Source organism: Schistocerca gregaria, chromosome 7 (assembly GCF_023897955.1).
Source record: "Schistocerca gregaria isolate iqSchGreg1 chromosome 7, iqSchGreg1.2, whole genome shotgun sequence".
In the NCBI taxonomy this organism is placed as follows: Eukaryota; Metazoa; Arthropoda; class Insecta; order Orthoptera; family Acrididae; genus Schistocerca; species Schistocerca gregaria.
In genome coordinates this window covers 6,537,469-6,557,878 of record NC_064926.1, presented here as the reverse complement: position 1 = coordinate 6,557,878, position 20,410 = coordinate 6,537,469, and the positions used below count along the sequence as shown (strand labels likewise).

Sequence of the window (20,410 nt, the reverse complement as noted above, 5' to 3'; positions counted from 1 at the left end):
GACGCGCAACTGGTTTCCAAAATTCGACTTCCTCCTTTGAGGATGGAACTCACGACACTTGGTTTACTAGATCAGTGCTCTACCACTGAGCTAAAGAGGCGCGGCCTAGCGGTACTCTAGCGTACTTCGTCCTTACGGTCGTCTGCATCATCAGACTTCAGCTGACAACACTTCATATTACCGACTAATATTTGCAGCTATGGCGACCCATTACTGCTTGGCTACACATCTGACACGTAACCGATGTCTTCTCCAAACAACAACACTTGCATTTCAGAACATGTCTTTCACACATGTCTACAAAATCATCTTCACTTTCAAATACAGTTTCCTTGCGACTGACAGAGACATAGGCAAAGTTTAAAGTTGCTATTTCCATTACATCACGTTAATCAGAGAAACGGTAATTTACATCTGCAGTGGAACAAGAGTCGTTTCCGCCCAGCGTGGGTCTCGAACCCACGACTCTGAGATTCAGAGTCTCATGCTTTACCGACTGAGCTAGCCAGGCTGCTTCGGTGAATACTTGCCAGGTAGCATGTCACACAGTACTCGTTTGGGTTGGGTGGTCCCATACAGAATCTCTCCATGCTGCCTAATGTTTTCCTAACGCCACAATCGTCCCGTACTTCTCTTTTATTTCATAATCAGTTCTGAGAGGTAAAGGAATAGGATGACAACCAGCAGAGCTAGTGGCGTCAAAATTAACACTCATATTTGATGTGACTCAAAAGGCGAACGAGTTACTTTCCGACGTTGTTTTAGATGTGCAAGTGCCAGTGAAAACTCGCGGTGAGGGCACTCTGCCGACCATTTCGCTAGTTAACACCGGTCTTGTTGTGTGTGTTTCAAGCTCAAGAGCATCTCCAAGCAGAAAATGGTCAACAGCAACATTCAAACGGTTTCGTACTGCTCAATTGCTACATTAAAACCATATGTTTCTTTTTCAGAACTGATAAAACAAGAGCGTGACAAAATTCGAACATGTAATCTTGAGATCCGAAGTCCGACGCCTTATCCATTTTTTTTTAATTACAAATACTCTAAATTGGAAAGGTCACACAGATAATGTTGTGGGTAGTGCCAACCAAAGGCTGCCATTCACTGGCAGAACACTTTCTTTATTTTTTTATTTTTTTTATTATTTTTTTTTGAGAATGCATAAAAAAAACAAGGCAGTCATGCGCAAAAAGTTGCCAATAAAGTGAACTAAAAAGGGCCATCTTGCTCGCCGCGGTCACATTGCTAGGCGGGCGGCCAGGAACGGGCGGTCGTCATTACATGGGACATCACCAGCCACCAATCGTTGGAGCGACCGGGGCCGCTGCACACAGTCAGAGACTGTTTCTGTTACCATAGGGGAATCGTGGAAAGATCACATCTACAAGTTAACGTCTTCTCACACTCGGCACACCCCAGCTGGGTGGTGGATCCATGAATGACGAACCCAAATAGTTCGCAAAAAGGTTCCGGTAATCCTCTCTGTTCGTTAAGACCAGAAACTCGTCGACCATATAGTACCATAAATCGAGGACGTCTTTGTCTCCATCGCGGTATATGTAGTGTATCGCCATTCCTCGTACCCAATTAACTGCATTCACCCGGGTCAGAGGGAAATAGACAGCGTCGGGATGAAAGAGTTCTTGGGGTAAAATCGAAACGTAGGGGCGGCGGAGCAGGAAAGCCAGGATCTGGCGGATCAGTTTCCAGCACTCACGCGCGGGGCCACAGTTCAGTCTATGTTCGTCCGTGTCTAACGTCGTGCAACGGGGGCACATAGGGTCGTCAATTAGGTGAATGGCATGCAGCCGTTGTCGGGTTGGAAGTTTCTCGTTAACTACCACATACCACGTCGACCGCACGAAAGTAGACAGGAACGGCGCGTGGATGGCTCGCCATACCCGTGGCCAGTCGACCGTAGGGTGGCGCCGTACAATGTCGTTATCCGGAGTCCAGTGCTGGAGAGCACTATAAGAAGTCTTCGCTGTCGGATTTCGTGTCTCCGATATAACCCGCAACACATATCTATGCTCTACGAAAAACGTTCTAATATGTGACAGCGAGGGCGATAAATGTCCAACTGGTACTGATGGGTACAGCGTACGTGGGGCCACTTCTTCAATCAGTAGGCCGGGGAGACTGGCTGTTGGTGAAAGCCAGAGTCGCCTCATGGAACGGAGATACAGTGCCAGCGCTCTGTGCTTGACATGAGTGAGTCCAACACCGCCTTTGTCGAAGGGTAAAGTAAGCGTAACAAAACGGATCTTGAAAACAGCACCATCGTTCACCACGTGTCCAAACACTGCCTGTATCCTGGAAGCCATCGTATCCGTTATCGGCAGTACATGGGCGTAATGGTTAAGGTGAGAAGCCATGTACACATTGACGTATTGGGCGCGTTGCAAAATGTTCAATGATCTGAATTTATTGAGACGAGCCTCTAAACGGAGTCATCGTAAGACCATACGATACGTAAAGGCCGCCGTGCGTTGTATTTGTCGATGGAGTGATATCCCTAAACACTTGAGCATCGGGACCTTTGTCAGAGGTACGGCCAGACCTGCAGGCATTCCTCGTCCTACCTCCATGTAGCGTGATTTCCGAAGGTTGAGCACACTGCCTGCCACCGCCCCATACTGGTGAAGCCAGGAAAACGCCGTGTGTATTTCGTCACCAGACCGTGCTAAGAACATCACATCGTCGGCGTATGCACCACATCGAAAGGTTACGGAACGGAGGGTAAGTCCTTCTAAGCGTCGCCGTAGTCCGTGAAGAGCTGGTTCGAGGGCAGCGGCAAAGAGCATGGCAGAAAGAGGACAACCCTGCCGGACGGACCTGTTGACCCGGACGGGGGCGGACCGACAGCCGTTGATCATAATCCTCGTGACAGCCCCATGGATCAATCGAAGCACAACAGACGTCGTCAGACGCGGGACATCGATGTGTTCCATAACAGCACGCAGGAAACCATGGTTAACGCGGTCGATAGCATGGTCGAAGTCCAGTGCAACAAGAGCGCCTTGGAGGCGACAAGTTTGCATGAGCGCCACCACGTCTCTATAGGTGCTTAAAGTCGTAAACACATTAGTGTCGCCCCCGAGGCAGGTTTGATCAGTGTGAATGGCCGCCATTACCGTAGGTTTGAGCCTCTCACGGAGCATGCGTGTCAACAGCTTATAGTCAGTGTTTAGCATTGTCAACGGGCGAAAATCAAGAGGGCGACGGCCTCCGCCGGGTTTGGGCACAGGGATCAAGAGACCCTCAGTAAAATCAGATGGTACCTGAAAATCGGCGTCCAGGAGTTCACTGTACATCCTGACCCACATTGGGACCATGAGATCAAAGAACCGCTTGTAAAATTCAAGAGGGAGGCCGTCAGGGCCAGGCGTTTTGTTGGGAGAGCCACGCAACAGAGCCTCTCGCAGTTCTTCCAAAGTCACCGCCGACAAGAGCGTAGCATCATCTTGTAGGTTCTGAGAGACTGGTAGGTCAGATAGGACTTCCCTGACCCCTACATTCATGTGGGACTCCCTCTCGTAAAGAAGTTTATATGACTGTGTTACGCTCGGACGATATCCATTTGTGCGTTAACGCGTCGCCCATCCTCCGTCTCAACCTCGGTAATGAGCTGCCTCTTGCGTCTTCGGCGTTCTTGAATGATATGGTGGAGGGAAGGTCGTTCACCACGAACATCATCAGTCGTCCTCGCTCGCACCCGCACACCCGCAAGACGTACGGCGTTGATACGAAGCAATAGTGCCTTGACGCGTTGTACTGCTGATTGTCGCTCTGGCGACGGCGGTTGTACAGCCAGTTCGCGGAGCGCAGTATAGTAAAAATCAGTAGTCGCAGTATACCAGCGCGCTCGGTCGCGTCCATAGCTGACTAATGTTCGGCACAGTGCGGGTTTTGCACACCGTAACCACCATTGAAGTACAGAATGGTAGGCGGGTAAACGCCGGTGGCAATTGCTCCATGTGGACTCTACTGCGCGTCTGCAATTTATCTCATCAAGAAGGGCCACATTGAGGCGCCACGGACCCCTACTTCGGCGGACGCGCTGGCGGGGAAGGGTGAGAGTACACACATATGCGAGGTGATCCGTGAACGCTGCCGGCCACATCTCAGCGTCGACAACGGCCGATCGTAGGCCGCGGGTGACGTAGACTCGATCCAAACGGCTCGCGGAGTGACTAGTAAAGTAGGTGTGTGCTCGACGGTCGCCGTGTTGGATGATCCAGGTGTCCAACAAGGCCAAGTCCTGTACAAGTGCCTGGAGTGCCGGGCAGGTGGTATAGTGTGGCTCCTGGTCGGATGGGCGGAGCACACAATTAAAATCTCCGCCTACTACCAAGTGGTCGGTATTGCCCTGGAAGAGCGGGGCTATATCTTCGGCAAAAAAGGTGCGCCGTTCTCTCCTTTTGCCGGTGCCTGAAGGAGCATATAAGTTCACCAGACGTACTGTACCAATCGTGAGTGCGACCCCCCGGGCCGACGGTAAATAGGAGACATCAGTGGCCATTATCCCTTCCCGCAGTAGAATCGCCGTACCTCCGCCGCCCACATCTGCAGGCATAGTGTAGGCGTCATATCCGTAGGCATCGAGACAGAGTCCTGATCGGACTTCTTGAAGGAAAACAACGTCCAGATCCGCAGCGCATAACGTATTCTTCAGCATACGTGTCTTGACATCAGATGTAATGCCATTGACGTTGATCGTGGCGAGTCGGTATGCCTGGTCCATCAAGTCTCGGGAGGTGACCATGGTATAACAGGAGGGCAGTAGTCGTGACGTGGAGCGCCGGTCTTGCGAAGTGCTAGGCAGCGACGAGAGGTGCTCATGCCGCCCTAGGCGTCTGTCACCGGCCGCGTAGACGCTGCCATCGGCATCGGTGCATCGTCTTGGTCCTGAAACGCATCCTGCAACTCCATCTCCTGCGCCCAGTCGCCCAGGGACGTTGACACCACTGGATCTCGAGAGGCAGACGGAGGCAAGGGTGCATCCCCGGTGTCGGAGCTGCGGTGATCTCCCGCATCCCCATGTGGTCCAGACCCAGCGGTCGTGGGAGAAGACGTCGAACCGTGTGAGACGGTAGGGTCGCCTGTGTCGGGACGGTGGAGCGGTTGAGGCACCTCGTCATCCAGCGGTGTCGCCTCGGGCTGTTCTACGTCGTCGGTTGTCTTGCGCCGCTTCTTATGACGCTTGGGTGATTTCTGCTTACGCTGCCGGGCCTCTGTTTCCGACGTAGGGCAAGGGGAGGACGCTGCATCCTGTGCTTCAACTTCCATCGCACCGTCGGCGAGCCGTTGTGACGGTGCGCCGGGGTCCGACGAAAGGACATCAGTAGCATCAGCACTGAAAGACGCTTTGGGCTCCGTGGAACCAACTGCAGGGTCCTCCAAAGCTCCCACCAATACAGTGGGGTCGTCATATACAGCTGGCGTCTCCCGTCTCGCCGCCGCAACATACGTAATCGGCAGAGAGGTCGGTGTCGACGGACGAATCTGGTCGGTCGAGGGTGTCTGCACGAGACGGCGTTGCAGGCATTCGGTACGCATGTGTCCCGTCTGGCCACAACCGGAGCAGGTTCTCGGCTGACCGTCGTAAATAATTATTGCCCTGCAACCAGCGATCGTGAGATACGAAGGAATATGGCGATGCAGGTCAATACGGTCTTGTCGCACCCCGTTAAGGACAGGGTAGGTGTCGAAGGTCTTCCATTTTTCAGCCGTGTGGCCGAGAACTGTTCCATAGGGTCGAAGAGCAAGGGTGACCAAATCCGCTGGAACTTCAAAAGCGAGCTCAAACACGCGCACATTTTGGATTCCCAATCCAGCACGTTCAAGCGTCACCACACCCACGTATCCGTCTGAGTGGCAGAAGCGATAACCTGCCTTCGAGCGTCTGAGAAGTTTGTCACATGCTTCGTCGTCAGTGAACTTAAGATATACGACGCTGGAGACAATAGATAAGTGGATACCGATCAGCTCGTTAGGATCAACATGTACCACATCGCGTAAAAAACGCTCTACTTCGTGGGCCTTGGGTCTAGAGAACGTAGTGTCGAACTGCAGCTTGATCGTGGCTTTCCGATACGAAAGAGCCATCGTGTGTCAGGAACGTGACGGCAATACGTAACACTAGCGCGCCGGCGCGGTAAACAACAACACACCCGGAAACGCGACACGGAGCGGCCGGGACGTACCGCACCGCTCCACAGCCAAAGGCCGACTGTTCCATTAGGCCACACGGTCACTGACTACCAAGTGCAACTTGTATATGACTCATCTCGAAACGCTCACATCCCTGACGATTTGTGTTTTCGTTCTACACAGCCGCTGCCCCTTGCTCTTTCCCACCCATTCGTTACATTCAACCTCTTACGTGACCGACCAAATATAGACTGGGAAACAAGACCACACACTTTGTGCATACGGAACCGAAGGCAGTTCGTCCCTCGTTGCATTTGCTACGATGGCCATATCCTACTTCTGCAGAAGCGGCGACGACGACGACGACGACGACGACGGCGAGAGGCTCTGACATATGTGAGAAATACACCTATAAAATGTAATTCAGACTGCCTCGTCCCACCTTATGATGTACCGCTTTGGCAAAGCTTTATCTGCACCATTCGCCTTAATCACAACTGAGAGTAAATCTTAATAAAAGGCATGTCGCTAATTTTTCGTCATCACAGATACTGTTTGCTATACGGCCACGACGTGCAACAGATTTCCAAAATTCGACTTCCTCCTTTGAGGATGGAACTCACGATCCTTGGTTTACTCGACCAGTGCTCTACCACTGAGCTACAGAAGCGTGGCCTAGCGGTAGTTTTGCGTACTTCGTCCTTACGGTCATCTGGATCATCAGACTTCAGCTGACAACACTTCATATTACCGACTAATATTTGCAGCTATGGCGACCCATTACTACTTGGCTACACATCTGACACGTAACCGATGTGCTCTCCAAACAACAACACTCGCATTTCAGAACATGTCTTTCACACATGTCTACAAAATCACCTTCACCTTCAAATACAGTTTCCTTGCGACTGACAGAGACGTAGTCAAAGTTTAAAGATGCTATTTCCATTTCATCACGTTAATCAGAAAAACGGTAATTTACATCTGCAGCGGAACAAAATTCCGTTCCGCCCAGCGTAGGGCTCGAACCCACGACCCTGAGATTAAGAGCCTCATGCTCTACCGACTGAGCTAGCCGGGCTGCTTCGATGAATACTTGACGGGTAGCACGTCACACAGTACTCGTTTGGGTTGGGTGGTCCCATACAGAATCTCTCCGTGCTGCCTAATGTTTTCCTAACGTCACACTCGTCACGTACTTCATTTTTATTTCATAATCATTTCTGAGAGGTAAAGGAATTGCATGACAACCTGCAGAGCTAGTGGCGTCAAAATTAACACTCATACTTGATGTGACTCAAAAGGCGAACGAGTTATTTTCCGACGTTGTTTTAGATGTGCAAGTGCCAGTGAAAACTCGCGGTGACGGCACTCTGCGACCATTTCGCTAGTTAACACCGGTCTTGTTGAGTGTGTTTCAAGCTCAAGAGCATCTCCAAGCAGAAAATGGTCAACAGCAACATTCAGACGGTTTCGTACTGCTCAATTGCTACATTAAAACGGTATGTTTCTTTTTCAGAACTGATAAAACACGAGCGTGACAGCATTCGAACCTGTAATCTTCAGATCCGAAGTCCGACGCCTTATCCATTTTTTTTTATTTCCGACGCCTGATCCATTTTTTTACGCCTTAACCACTTTTTTTGTTTTTTTGTCCCTTTTTCATTGTTGTTTTTTTTTTACTTCCTTAGATCGCTGTTGTTTTTCGTTTTTGTTGATTATGTCCTTTTTAGGTTTTTCTTTATTCATCTTTTTTTTTTAACACTGTTTCGTCGTTTTTCCTTTGTTATGACCCAGGGCAGGTCGTTGGAGGCGCGTAGGGCAGGGGTCGAATCCCGAGGCCTGGCCATGACGTCTCCTCCGCCCTGCACCGAAGCACAGTGTCACCAATACGTTGTAATTGTCTTTGGTTCGGAGTCATATGATACTTATATGTGAACACAGGACTTATGAAGCGTTGTCTATCTAAACAGTTATTTTTCCTTCCTGCCAAGATTTTACCTAAGGACTAGCGAGAATGTCTTCCCTGTCATGAAGTTAGCTCAGTTTGCCCCTATACCGGTTCTATTAATGATTCAGGCGCAGGGGCGATCAATAGAAATTGAAACTTAACCAACTCCTTGCTTTTCGAACACAATAGTAAGCATATTCGCGAAGTCCCTCTTAAAGTGTGGGAAAGACTTTTGTGTCCAGTACTCATGAAGCATGTAACCAGTAAACGAAATAAAATCGGTAATACCATGATCATTAACCACTGCAAAAATGTAACGGCCAAGAAGCCACATAACGGTGTTGTTCTTGGTCCGGGGATAAAAAACCGTGTCCGGCCAGCAGAGAATATCAGTCTTAAATGTCGATTCTGAGCTCCTGTTGAGTAAAGCCAATTGTCGGCGCAGCCAGTGCCACATGCGAAGACGGTCAGCGCAGGTAAATCGGTGTTGGAGTGTATCGACACAACCACACGTTTGACAAAGCGGAGAGACACATAAACCTATACGATGAAGGCGTTCGTTCGTAGGTATCAGCTGATTAACTACCTTATACCACAGGGAGGCAACAGTTGCTGAATGAACAGGTAAGCTAATATTCGTCCATATGTTACACCAATTAAAACAAGGATAATGCAAAACAATCGGGTTGGAAGAAGAAGACCTGTGCCATTTGTCAAGCAGGGTTAGCGTAGTAATAACAGGACGACGTTGTAAGTGGAGATCTAGGTAACTAATCTCAATGTAGAAATCCCGAACATGCCGTAGCTTTGCATTTAGAGTCCCAACATTAATAGGCGGTGACAAGCTCGCAGGACGAACGACATGGAATAATCGCGAAGTAACAGTCGGGTACTCAGAAAATAAAAGATGGAGGGTTCGCTTAACATAAAGGGCAGCAGCCTTGACACGGACATCGGTGAACGACAAGCCGCCCTTAAGACGCGGCTTCGTAAGAACATCATAACGTAATTTAAAAATATGCCCCCGCCAAATATATCTGTTAATAAGCTGTACCATTTTTGCACATTGCATTCGCGGAAGCGGAAACAATTGAGCAACGTAATATACTTTACATAAAACATAAGTGTCTAATACACGCTTTTTTTGCAGTAGCGGTATCGAACGCCATGAGTGTTCTAATAAAACACCTTGCAGCTTGGAAATGGCCACTTGCCAATTTTTTGCAGCCATCCGAAGAGGACAACGTTCAAGACAGATACCTAAATGTGTATGGTGTTCAACAGCTGTAACCCACGGAACAACCATACGTTCAAAGCCCCGCAAATTCAGGAGCTTGCTTTTACGGGGATTGATACGAGAACCTGAGGCCGCAGAAAATTTATCGAGTTCCATTTTCAACTGCGGCACTTTTGCGGTGGAACGAAGCAAAACAACCATATCATCAGCATAAGCTGTTGCCGTCTGGGTAACCCCAGAGATTGTAAGACCACGAAGTGACGAGTTGAGACGTGTGAGGAGTGGTTGAAGGGAGAGAGCATAAAGGGTCATGGTTAAAGGGCTACCTTGCGGGAAGCCACGTTGAAAATCAATGACCTTTGTTATCTGGCCATTAATGTCAATCTTAGCAGAAATGCCAGTCGTCATATTCTTAAGTACCAGCAGCGCCTGTTCATTAAAACCGAGCCGGCGCAGCAGAAGCTCTAAAAACGAATGGGACACACGATCAAAAGCCTTACTAAAATCAACAAATAAAAGCGCACAGGAAATATTGGTGACAGCGACAATCGACACGACATCACGATACCCCGCCAGAGACGTCAATATAGAGCGCCCTGGAAAGCAGCTTTGACAAGGAGGTATCACAGGTGTAAGCAAGAGGGATAGACGTGCATTAACAGCCCTAGCGGCCGTCTTATAGTCAAAATTTAAAAGGGTTAAAGGACGAAAGTCACTAGCTGTCTTCAAACCAGCACATTTTGGTATCAGGACAACCGTACCTCTCTTGAAATCGGCTGGAATTGTGCCACCATTCAAAATTTCATTCACAATATCCGTAAAAACAGGCCCTATAAGAGGCCAAAAGCGAACAAAAAACTCCTTAGGTAGGCTATCAGGACCAGGAGATTTGTGAGATGCTGAACAAGCAATGAAAGCTGAAAGTTCGTCTGCAGTAAAAGGAGCTAAAAATTTCGTATTATGGTCCTCTGTTAAAACTGATGGGATAGCAGTTAAAATCTCTTCAACATCAGTCGGATCAGAATCAGCCGCAGTATATAACGTCTCATAGTAGCAGGTAAGTTCATGGGTTATTTGATTCTGTAAGGTAAGCCGGCGACCATCAGCTGCCATAAGGCCGTCAGTCAATATACGTCGACGGTTCTTGTGGTGACGAAACAGATGGTACATAGAAGTCATTTCATGTGCTAACGTGGACGGTGGTTTAGATTTTATCTTCAATCCTTCCATCTGAAGCCGCTTAGTACTAAGAAGCTTGGCCTTAATTTTCCGAATCTCAGAAAGGTGGGCACATGTCATTCTAGAGGTATCATAAAGGTCGCGAAGCACCGAATAGTAATATTCAAAAGTCTGTTTCAGATCTCGCGCTCTATTATAGCTGTAGGACATTAAAGTGCGACGTAGTTTTGGCTTCGCACAGTGGATCCACCAGTGAAGCTTAGACGGATAGTATCGCTGAGAACGTAAACAAATGTCCCACGCCGTCTGTATTAGAGGTTCGATGACAAGGTCATCGAGCAAGGAGACATTTAATTTCCACAGCGGCCTATAAAGTTTAAGAGGCTGAGGCTCCAAATTAATTATAACAGCAAGGGCACAATGATCCGTAAAACTGTCTGGAATAACATCTACATCTAAAACAGAAACACTAAGGGGATCAGAAATATACAATCGGTCAAGTCGACTACTTGAGGTGGCAGTAAAAAATGTAAATTTAACTAAAGTGGGGTGTTTAACCTCCCACGCATCGCGTAGTCGTAGTTGACGTACAAGAGAATGTAGCTTGAAACAATAATTAAAATGAGGGGATTGGTCTTTGGCTTGTAACACACAATTAAAATCGCCCCCCAATATCAAGGTCGCAGGATTTTTGCGTAAAAGGTAAATCAGATCCTCTTTATAAAAATGAGACCTTTCCTGCCGCTTGCTAGAACCAGAGGGGGCGTAAATGTTAACCAAGGTCGTGTCAAATAACCGACAACCAATGCCCCGTCCCGAGTCGAAAAGCTCAATTTCGCTAACGGGGATACCGTCACGAATTAGGAAAGCAGTACCTGCAGAAAACTCAGGTGCAAAATTTATAATAGTGCGAAAACCAGGAACAAACAGGTGTGCAACGGAAACTTCCTGCAGGAAAACAATATCAGCTGCAGAGTCATAAATAAACTGCTGCAGAGACGCTAACTTCAGAGCAGATTGAATGCCATTTATATTTAAGGTAAAAAAACGTGTACGCCTGCAACATCAACCAAAAAACGGGAAATGAACCCAAATTACACCACACTAGAAGCAACTACATCCATATAATCAACATCAGACATGGCAGAGGGTGATTGTCCAGAATCAACGGAATCAGAGTCGTCCTTCGCATGCTTATGTTTCTTCCGCACCGCGTGGAGATTGGGGGGCACTTTCACCCGACGACGTATCTGATGCACACCAGATTCAAGAGCAGGCGGAGTGGGGGGTTCGAGATCAAGCACGTCAACCAAAGCGTCTGAAGGATTAGCAGGGCGAGAGGAGTCAGAAGGAGGAGCCATCAATGGGAAAACTGCATCAGGAACATCGGCACCGGTTTCAGAATGTGTAGGTATTGGAAGTGTAGGAGATGGTAAGATAGGTTTGGAGTCTGCTGATGCGGAGCGCGCAGGTCTAGGAGCGGTTTTCCGACAAACAGCCGTCTCCACCGAAGTGTCGTCAACATGTTGTGATGCCTGTGGCGGTGGGGATGTCAACAACACCTCGACCGAATGTTGTGGCTCTTGCACCGACGGCATGGCAGCAAGTTTGACGTCACCAGGCAAAGCAGGAGACACAGCGGGAACAGAATCCGAAACAGGCATGGGAGATTCTGGAATTCTCTCATCAGATTCGCAAACCGGCTGCGAAACAGCAGCTTCGTCATCAGTGCTACCGGTATCACTAGCACGACGGCGTTTGTTGTTGGAAACAGACAGAATCGGTATAGGAGCAGCCGATACGTCTGGGCGAGTGGGTAGCGGAGGAAAAACTGCATCAGGGAAGGGTGACACCTGTTGTGAAGTAGCTACTGCAGGAGGCTGATAGGAAACAGTGGAGGAAGCTGCTAGCACAAGATCGGCAACCGTTAATTTGCGGCGCTGTGCTAGGCCATTTTTAAGCACAAATACCCGCTTAGGGCAATTAGCTCGAACATGACCATGTTCATTACATAGGAAACATGTACCAACCTGCCCCTCATAAGTAAGATGTACACGATAACCACATACAACTAGATGGGACGGTATATTAGACTTAATATGCATTTCAACTGATCTGACACCATTATAACATTGCAGCGTATGTTGCGCAGACCAACGTTCATTTCGAATTGACCGAACAGTACCATAACCAAGCAAAGTTTCCTTAAGATAGCTGTTGTCAACTTCAAGGGGTAAATTATAAACCCGAACTGTAGTATACGTAATTTCAGCATTTGAGACAGTAACACTGCTAACAGAACCATCCCTATGACAGAACGACACTTGCTCACCATGTTTAAGTAAAATCTTATCCAGCAAAACCGGGTTTAACAATTTCACAAAAAAGCAGTATAATTCAGTATCAAAATACGCCGTATGTACCTGGTCCGATGTAATGCCAATCGTGTCCACAATCCATTCGTGAATTTCCAACGATGACGGTTGGACATTCCTGGTAGCCTTGTTAATTTGAAAACTGAGAGTACACTTCCCCGGAAACAACCGGGAAGCCATAACACTTAATTAATGCGGCAAAAGCAGCAATACAACACAAGACACAAAACAAAACCTAAGGCAAAGAAACAACGAAAAACAGAAGACAAAGAAACGTCACACAAAGAAGGTAAATATTCACAACCCGAGGGTAACGGCGGATCGAATACACAGCACGTCCGATCGCTGTCGCGTCTCAAGCGGAACTGCATCCATTAGGCCACACGGTCACTGACGACCAAGTGCAACTTGTATGTGACTCATCTCGAAACGCTCACTCCCCTGATGATTTGTGTTTTCGTTCTACACAGTCGCTGCCCCTTGCTCTTTCCCACCCATTCCTTACATTAAACCTCTTACGTGACCGACCAAATATAGACTGGGAAACAAGAACACACACTTTGTGCATACGGAATCGAAGGCAGGGCGTCCCTCGCCGCATGTGCTACGATGGCCATTTGCTACTTCTGCAGAAGCGGCGACGACGACGACGACGACGACGACGACCGCGAGAGGCTCTGCCATATGTGAGAAATACATCTATAAAATGTAATTCAGACTGCCTCGTCCCACCTTATGCTGTACCGCTTTGGCAAAGGCCTTATCTGCGCCATTCGCCTTAATCACATCTGAGAGTAATTCTTAATAAAAGGCATGTCGCTAATTGTTCGTCATTACAGATGCTGTTTGCTATACGGCCACCACGCGCAACTGATTTCCAAAATTCGACTTCCTCCTTTGAGGATGGGTCTCACGACACTTGGTTTACTAGACCAGTGCTCTACCACTGAGCTAAAGAGGCGCGGCCTAGAGGTTCTTTTGTGTACGTCGTCCTTACGGGCGTTTGGATCATCAGACTTCAGCTGACAAAACTTCATATTACCGACTAATATTTGCAACTATGGCGACCCATTACTGCTTAGCTACACATCTGACACGTAACCGATGTGCTCTCCAAACAACAACACTTGCATTTCAGAACATGTCTTTCACACATGTCTACAAAATCACCTTCACCTTCAAATACAGTTTCCTTGCGACTGACAGAGACGTAGGCAACGTTTAAAGTTGCTATTTCCATTACATCACGTTAATCAGAAAAACGCTAATTTACATCGGCAGCGGAACAAAATTTCGTTCCACCCAGCGTGGGGCTCGAACACAACACCCTGAGATTGAGAGTCTCATGCTCTAACGACTGAGCTAGCAAGGCTGCTTCGGTGAATATTTGCCGGGTAGCACGTCACACAGTACTCGTTTGGGTTTTGTGGTCCCATACAGAATCTCTCCATGCTGCCTAATGTTTTCCTAACGTCACACTCGTCACGTACTTCACTTTTATTTCATAATCATTTCTGAGATGTAAAGGAATTGCATGACAACCTGCAGAGCTAGTGGCGTCAAAATTAACACTCATACTTGATGTGACTCAAAAGGCGAAAGAGTTACTTTCCGACGTTGTTTTACATGTGCAAGTGCCAGTGAAAACTCGCCGTGTCGGCACTCTGCCGTCCATTTCGCTAGTTAAAACCGGTCTTGTTGTGTGTGTTTCAAGCTCAAGAGCATCTCCAAGCAGAAAATGGTCAACAGAAACATTCAGACGGTTTCGTACTGCTCAATTGCTACATTAAAACGGTATGTTTCTTTTTCAGAACTGATAAAATACGAGCGTGACAGCATTCGAACCTGTAATCTTCAGATCCGAAGTCCGACGCCTTATCCATTAGGCCACACGATCACCAACGACCAAATGCAACTTGTATGTGACTCATCTCGAAACGCTCACACCCCTGATGATTTGTGTTTTCGTTCTACACAGCCGCGGCCTCTTGCTCTTTCCCACCCATTCGTTACATTCAACCACTTACGTGACCGACCAAATATAGACTGGGAAAAAAGACCACACACTTTGTGCATACGGAATCGAAGGAAGGGCGTCCCTCGCCACATTTGCTACGATGGCCATTTGCTACTTCTGCAGAAGCGGCGGCGACGACGACGACGACGACGACGACCGCGAGAGGCTCTGACATATGTGAGAAATACATCTATAAAATGTAATTCAGACTGCCTCGTCCCACCTTATGCTGTACCGCTTTGGCAAAGGCTTTATCTGCGCCATTCGCCTTAATCACATCTGAGTGTAATTCTTAATAAAAGGCATGTCGCTAATTGTTCGTCATCAAAGATACTGTTTGCTATACGGCCACGACGCGCAAGTGATTTCCAAGATTCGACTTCCTCCTTTGAGGATGGAGCCAACGACCCTTGGTTTACTAGACCAGTGCTCTACCACTGAGCTAAAGAGGGGCGGTCAAGCGATACATTTGCGCACATCGTCCTTACGGTCGTCTGCATCATCAGACTTCAGCTGACAACACTTCATATTACCGGCTAATATTTGCATCTATGGCGACCCATTACTGCTTGGCTACACATCTGACACGTAGCCGATGTGCTCTCCAAACAACCACACTTGCATTTCTGAACATGTCTTTCACACATGTCTCCAAAATCACCTTCACCTTCAAATACAGTTTCTTTGCGACTGACAGAGACGTAGGCAAAGTTTAAAGATGCTATTTCCATTACATCTCGTTAATCAGAAAAACGGTAATTTACATCTGCAGCGGAACAAAATTCCGTTCCACCCATCGTGTGGCTCGAACCCTCGACCCTGGTTTTAAGAGTCTGACGCTCTACCGACTGAGCTAGCCGGGCTGCTTCTGTGAGTACTTGACGAGTAGCACGTCTCACAGTACTCATTTGGGTTGGGTGGTCCCATACAGAATCTCTCCATGCTGCCTAATGTTTTCCTAACGTCACACTCGTCACGTACTTCACTTTTTTTTAATAATCATTCCTGAGAGGTAAAGGAATTGCATCACAACCTGCAGAGCTAGTGGCGTCAAAATTAACACTCATACTTGATGTGACACAAAAGGCGAACGAGCAGCATTAAAACCTGTAATCTTCAGATCCAAAGTACGACGCCTTATCCATTAGGCCACACGGTCACTGACGACCAACTATAACATGTATACGACTCATCTCGAAACGCTCACACCCCGGGGATTTGTGTTTTCGTTCTACACAGCCGTTGCCCCTTGCTCTTTCCCACCCATTCGTTACATTCAACCTTTTACGAGACCGAAAAAAATATAGACTGAGAAACAAGACCACACACTTTGTGCATTCGGAATCGAAGGCAGGGCGTCCCTCGCCGCATTTGCTACGATGGCCATTTGTTACTTCTGCAGAAGCGGCGGCGGCGACGACGACCACGACGACCGCGAGAGGCTCTGAGATATGTGAGAAATACATCTATAAAATGTAATTCAGACTGCCTCGTCCCACCTTATGCTGTACCGCTTTGGCAAATGCTTTATCTGCGCCATTCGCCTTAATCACACCTGAGAGTAATTCTTAAAAAAACGCCTGTCGCTAATTGTTCGTCATCACAGATCCTGTTTGCTATACGGCCACGACGCGCAACTGATTTCCAAAATTCATCTTTCTCCTGTGAGGATGGAACTTACGACGCCTGGTTTATTAGAGCAGAGCTCTACCACTGAGCTAAAGAGGCGCGGCCTAGTGGTACTCTTGGGTACTTCGTCCTTACGGTCTTCTGCATCATCAGACTTCAGCTGACAACACTTCATATTACCGGCTAATATTTGCAGCTATGGCGACCCATTACTGCTTGGCTACACATCTGACACGTAACCAATGTGCTCTCCAAACAACCACACTTGCATTTCTGAACATGTCTTTCACACATGTCTCCAAAATCACCTTCACCTTCAAATACAGTTTCTTTGCGACTGACAGAGACGTAGGCAAAGTTTAAAGATGCTATTTCCATTACATCTCGTTAATCAGAAAAACGGTAATTTACATCTGCAGCGGAACAAAATTCCGTTCCACCCATCGTGTGGCTCGAACCCTCGACCCTGGTTTTAAGAGTCTGACGCTCTACCGACTGAGCTAGCCAGCTACTTCGGTGAATCCCTGCCGGGTTGCACGTCACACAGTACTCGTTTGGGTTGGGTGGTCCCATACAGAATCTCTCCATGCCGCCTAATGTTTTCCTAACGTCACACTCGTCACGTACTTCACTTTTATGTCATAATCATTTCTGAGAGGTAAAGAAATTGCATGACAACATGCAGAGCTAGTGGCGTCAAAATTAACACACATACTTTACGTGACTCAAAAGCCGAACGGGTTACTTTCCGACGTTGTTTTAGATGCGCAAGTGCCAGTCAAACTCGCGGTGTCGGCACTCTGCCGACCATTTCGCTACTTAACAACGGTCTTGTTGTGTGTTTCAAGCTCAAGAGCATGTCCAAGCAAAAAATGGTCAACCGCAACATTCAGACGGTTTCGTACTGCTCAATTGCTACATTCAAACGGTATGTTTCTTTTTCAGAACTGGAAAAACACGAGCCTGACAGCATTAAAACCTGTAATCTTCAGATCCAAAGTACGACGCCTTATCCATTAGGACACACGGTCACTGACGACCAATTATAACATGTATACGACTCATCTCGAAACGCTCACACCCCTGAGGATTTGTGTTTTCGTTCTACACAGCCGTTGCCCCTTGCTCTTTCCCACCCATTCGTTACATTCAACCTCTTACGAGACCGACCAAATATAGACTGAGAAACAAGACCTCACACTTTGTGCATTCGGAATCGAAGGCAGGGCGTCCCTCGCCGCATTTGCTACGATGGCCATTTGTTACTTCTGCAGAAGCGGCGGCGGCGGCGACGACGACGACGACGACGACGACGACGACGACGACGACGACGACGACGACGACGACGACGACAACAACGACGTCGACCGCGAGAGGCTCTGAGATATCTGAGCTGCCTCGTCCCACCTTATACTGTACCGCTTTGGCAAATGCTTTATCTGCGCCATTCGCCTTAATCACATCTGAGAGTAATTCTAAAAAAAACGCCTGTCGCTAATTGTTCGTCATCACAGATACTGTTTGCTATACGGCCACGACGCGCAACTGATTTCCAAAATTCATTTTTCTAATGTGAGGATGGAACTTACGACGCCTGCTTTATTACAGCAGTGCTCTACCACTGAGCTAAAGAGGCGCGGCCTAGCGGTACTCTTGGGTACTTCGTCCTTACGGTCTTCTGCATCATCAGACTTCAGCTGACAACACTTCATATTACCGGCTAATATTTGCAGCTATGGCGACCCATTACTGCTTGGCTACACATCTGACACGTAACCGATGTGCTCTCCAAACAACAACACTTGCATTTCTGAACATGTCTTTCACACATGTCTACAAAATCACCTTCTCCTTCAAATACAGTTTCCTTGCGACTGACAGAGACGTAGGCAAAGTTTAAAGTTGCTATTTCCATTACATCTCGTTAATCAGAAACCGGAAATTTACATGTGCAGCGGAACAATATTCCGTTCCGTCCAGCGTGTGGCTCGAACCCACGACCCTGTGATTAAGAGTCTGACGCTCTACCGACTGAGCTAGCCGGCTACCTCTGTGAATACCTGACAAGTAGCACGTCACACAGTACTCGTTTGGGTTGGGTGGTCCCATACAGAATCTCTCCATGCTGCCTAATGTTTTCCTAACGTCACACTCGTCACGTCCTTCACTTTTATGTCATAATCATTTCTGAGAGGTAAAGAAATTGCATTACAACATGCAGAGCTAGTGGCGTCAAAATTAACACACATACCTTATGTGACTCAAAAGCCGAACGAGTTACTTTCCGACGTTGTTTTAGATGTGCAAGTGCCAGTCAAAACTCGCGGTGTCGGCACTCTGCCGACCATTTCGCAACTTAACCCCTGTCTTGTAGTGTTTTTCAAGCTCAAGAGCATCTCCAAGCAAAAAATGGTCAACAGCAACATTCAGACGGTTTCGTACTGCTCAATTGCTACATTAAAACGGTATGTTTCTTTTTCAGAACTGGAAAAACACTAGCGTGACAGCATTAAAACCTGTAACCTTCAGATCCGAAGTCCGACGCCTTATCCATTAAGCCACACGGTCACTGACCACCAACTATAGCATGTATACGACTCATCTCGAAACGCTCACACCCCTGCGGATTTGTGTTTTCGTTCTACACAGCCGTTGCCCCTTGCTCTTTCCCACCCATTCGTTACATTCAACCTCTTACGAGACCGACCAAATATAGACTGAGAAACAAGACCACACTCTTTGTGCATTGGGAATCGAAGGCAGGGCGTCCCTCGCCGCATTTGCTACGATGGCCATTTGCTACTTCTGCAGGAGCGGCGGCGGCGGCGGAGACGACGACGACAGCGAGAGGCTCTGAGATATGTGAGAAATACATCTATAAAATGTAATTCAGACTGTCTCGTCCCACCTTATGCTGAACCGCTTTGGCAAATGCTTTACCTGCCCCATTCGCATTAATCACATCTGAGAGTAATTCTTCAAAAACGACTGTCGCTAATTGTTCGTCATCACAGATACTGTTTGCTATACGGCTAAGACGCGCAACTGATTTCCTAAATTCATCTTTTTCCTGTGAGGATGGAACTTACGACGCCTCGTTTATTACAGCAGTGCTCTACCACTGAGCTAAAGAGGCGCGCCCTAGCGGTACTCTTGGGTACTTCGTCCTTACGGTCTTCTGCATCATCAGACTTCAGCTGACATCACTTCATATTACCGGCTAATATTTGCAGCTATGGCGACCCATTACTGCTTGGCTACACATCTGACACGTAACCGATGTGCTCTCCCAACAACAACACTTGCATTTCTGAAGATGTCTTTCACACATGTCTACAAAATGACCTTCACCTACAAATACAGTTTCCTTGCGACTGACAGAGACGTAGGCAAAGTTTAAAGTTGCTATTTCCATTACATCTCGTTAATCAGAAAAACGGTAATTTACATCTGCAGCGGAACAATATTCCGTTCCGTCCAGCTTGTGGCTCGAACCCACGACCCTGGGATTAAGAGTCTGACGCTCTACCGACTGAGCTACCCGGCTACTTCGGTGAATACCTGCCGGGTAGCACGTCACACAGTACTCGATTGGGTTGGGTGGTCCCATACAGAATCTCTCCATGCTGCCTAATGCTTTCCTTACTTCACACTCGTCACGTACTTCACTTTTATGTCATAATCATTTCTGAGAGGTAAAGAAATTGCATGACAACATGCAGAGCTAGTGGCGTCAAAATTAACACACATACCTTATGTGACTCAAAAGCTGAACGAGTTACTTTCCGACGTTTTTTTTAGATGTGCAAGTGCCAGTTAAAACTCGCGGTGTCGGCACTCTGCCGACCATTTCGCTACTTAACACCGGT

General features: G+C 47.7%; 2 non-coding genes across 2 annotated transcripts; both read right to left on the bottom strand.

Moving 5' to 3' along the window:
• Window positions 1-438: 438 nt before the first annotated feature.
• Trnaq-cug (transfer RNA glutamine (anticodon CUG)) lies at window positions 439-511 on the bottom strand. Its single transcript has one exon. It is a non-coding gene; the product is annotated as a tRNA-Gln (tRNA).
• A 6,650-nt stretch (window positions 512-7,161) lies between these two features.
• Window positions 7,162-7,234, bottom strand: Trnak-cuu (transfer RNA lysine (anticodon CUU)). The gene has a single exon. It is a non-coding gene; the product is annotated as a tRNA-Lys (tRNA).
• Between the last annotated feature and the right edge of the window lie 13,176 nt (window positions 7,235-20,410).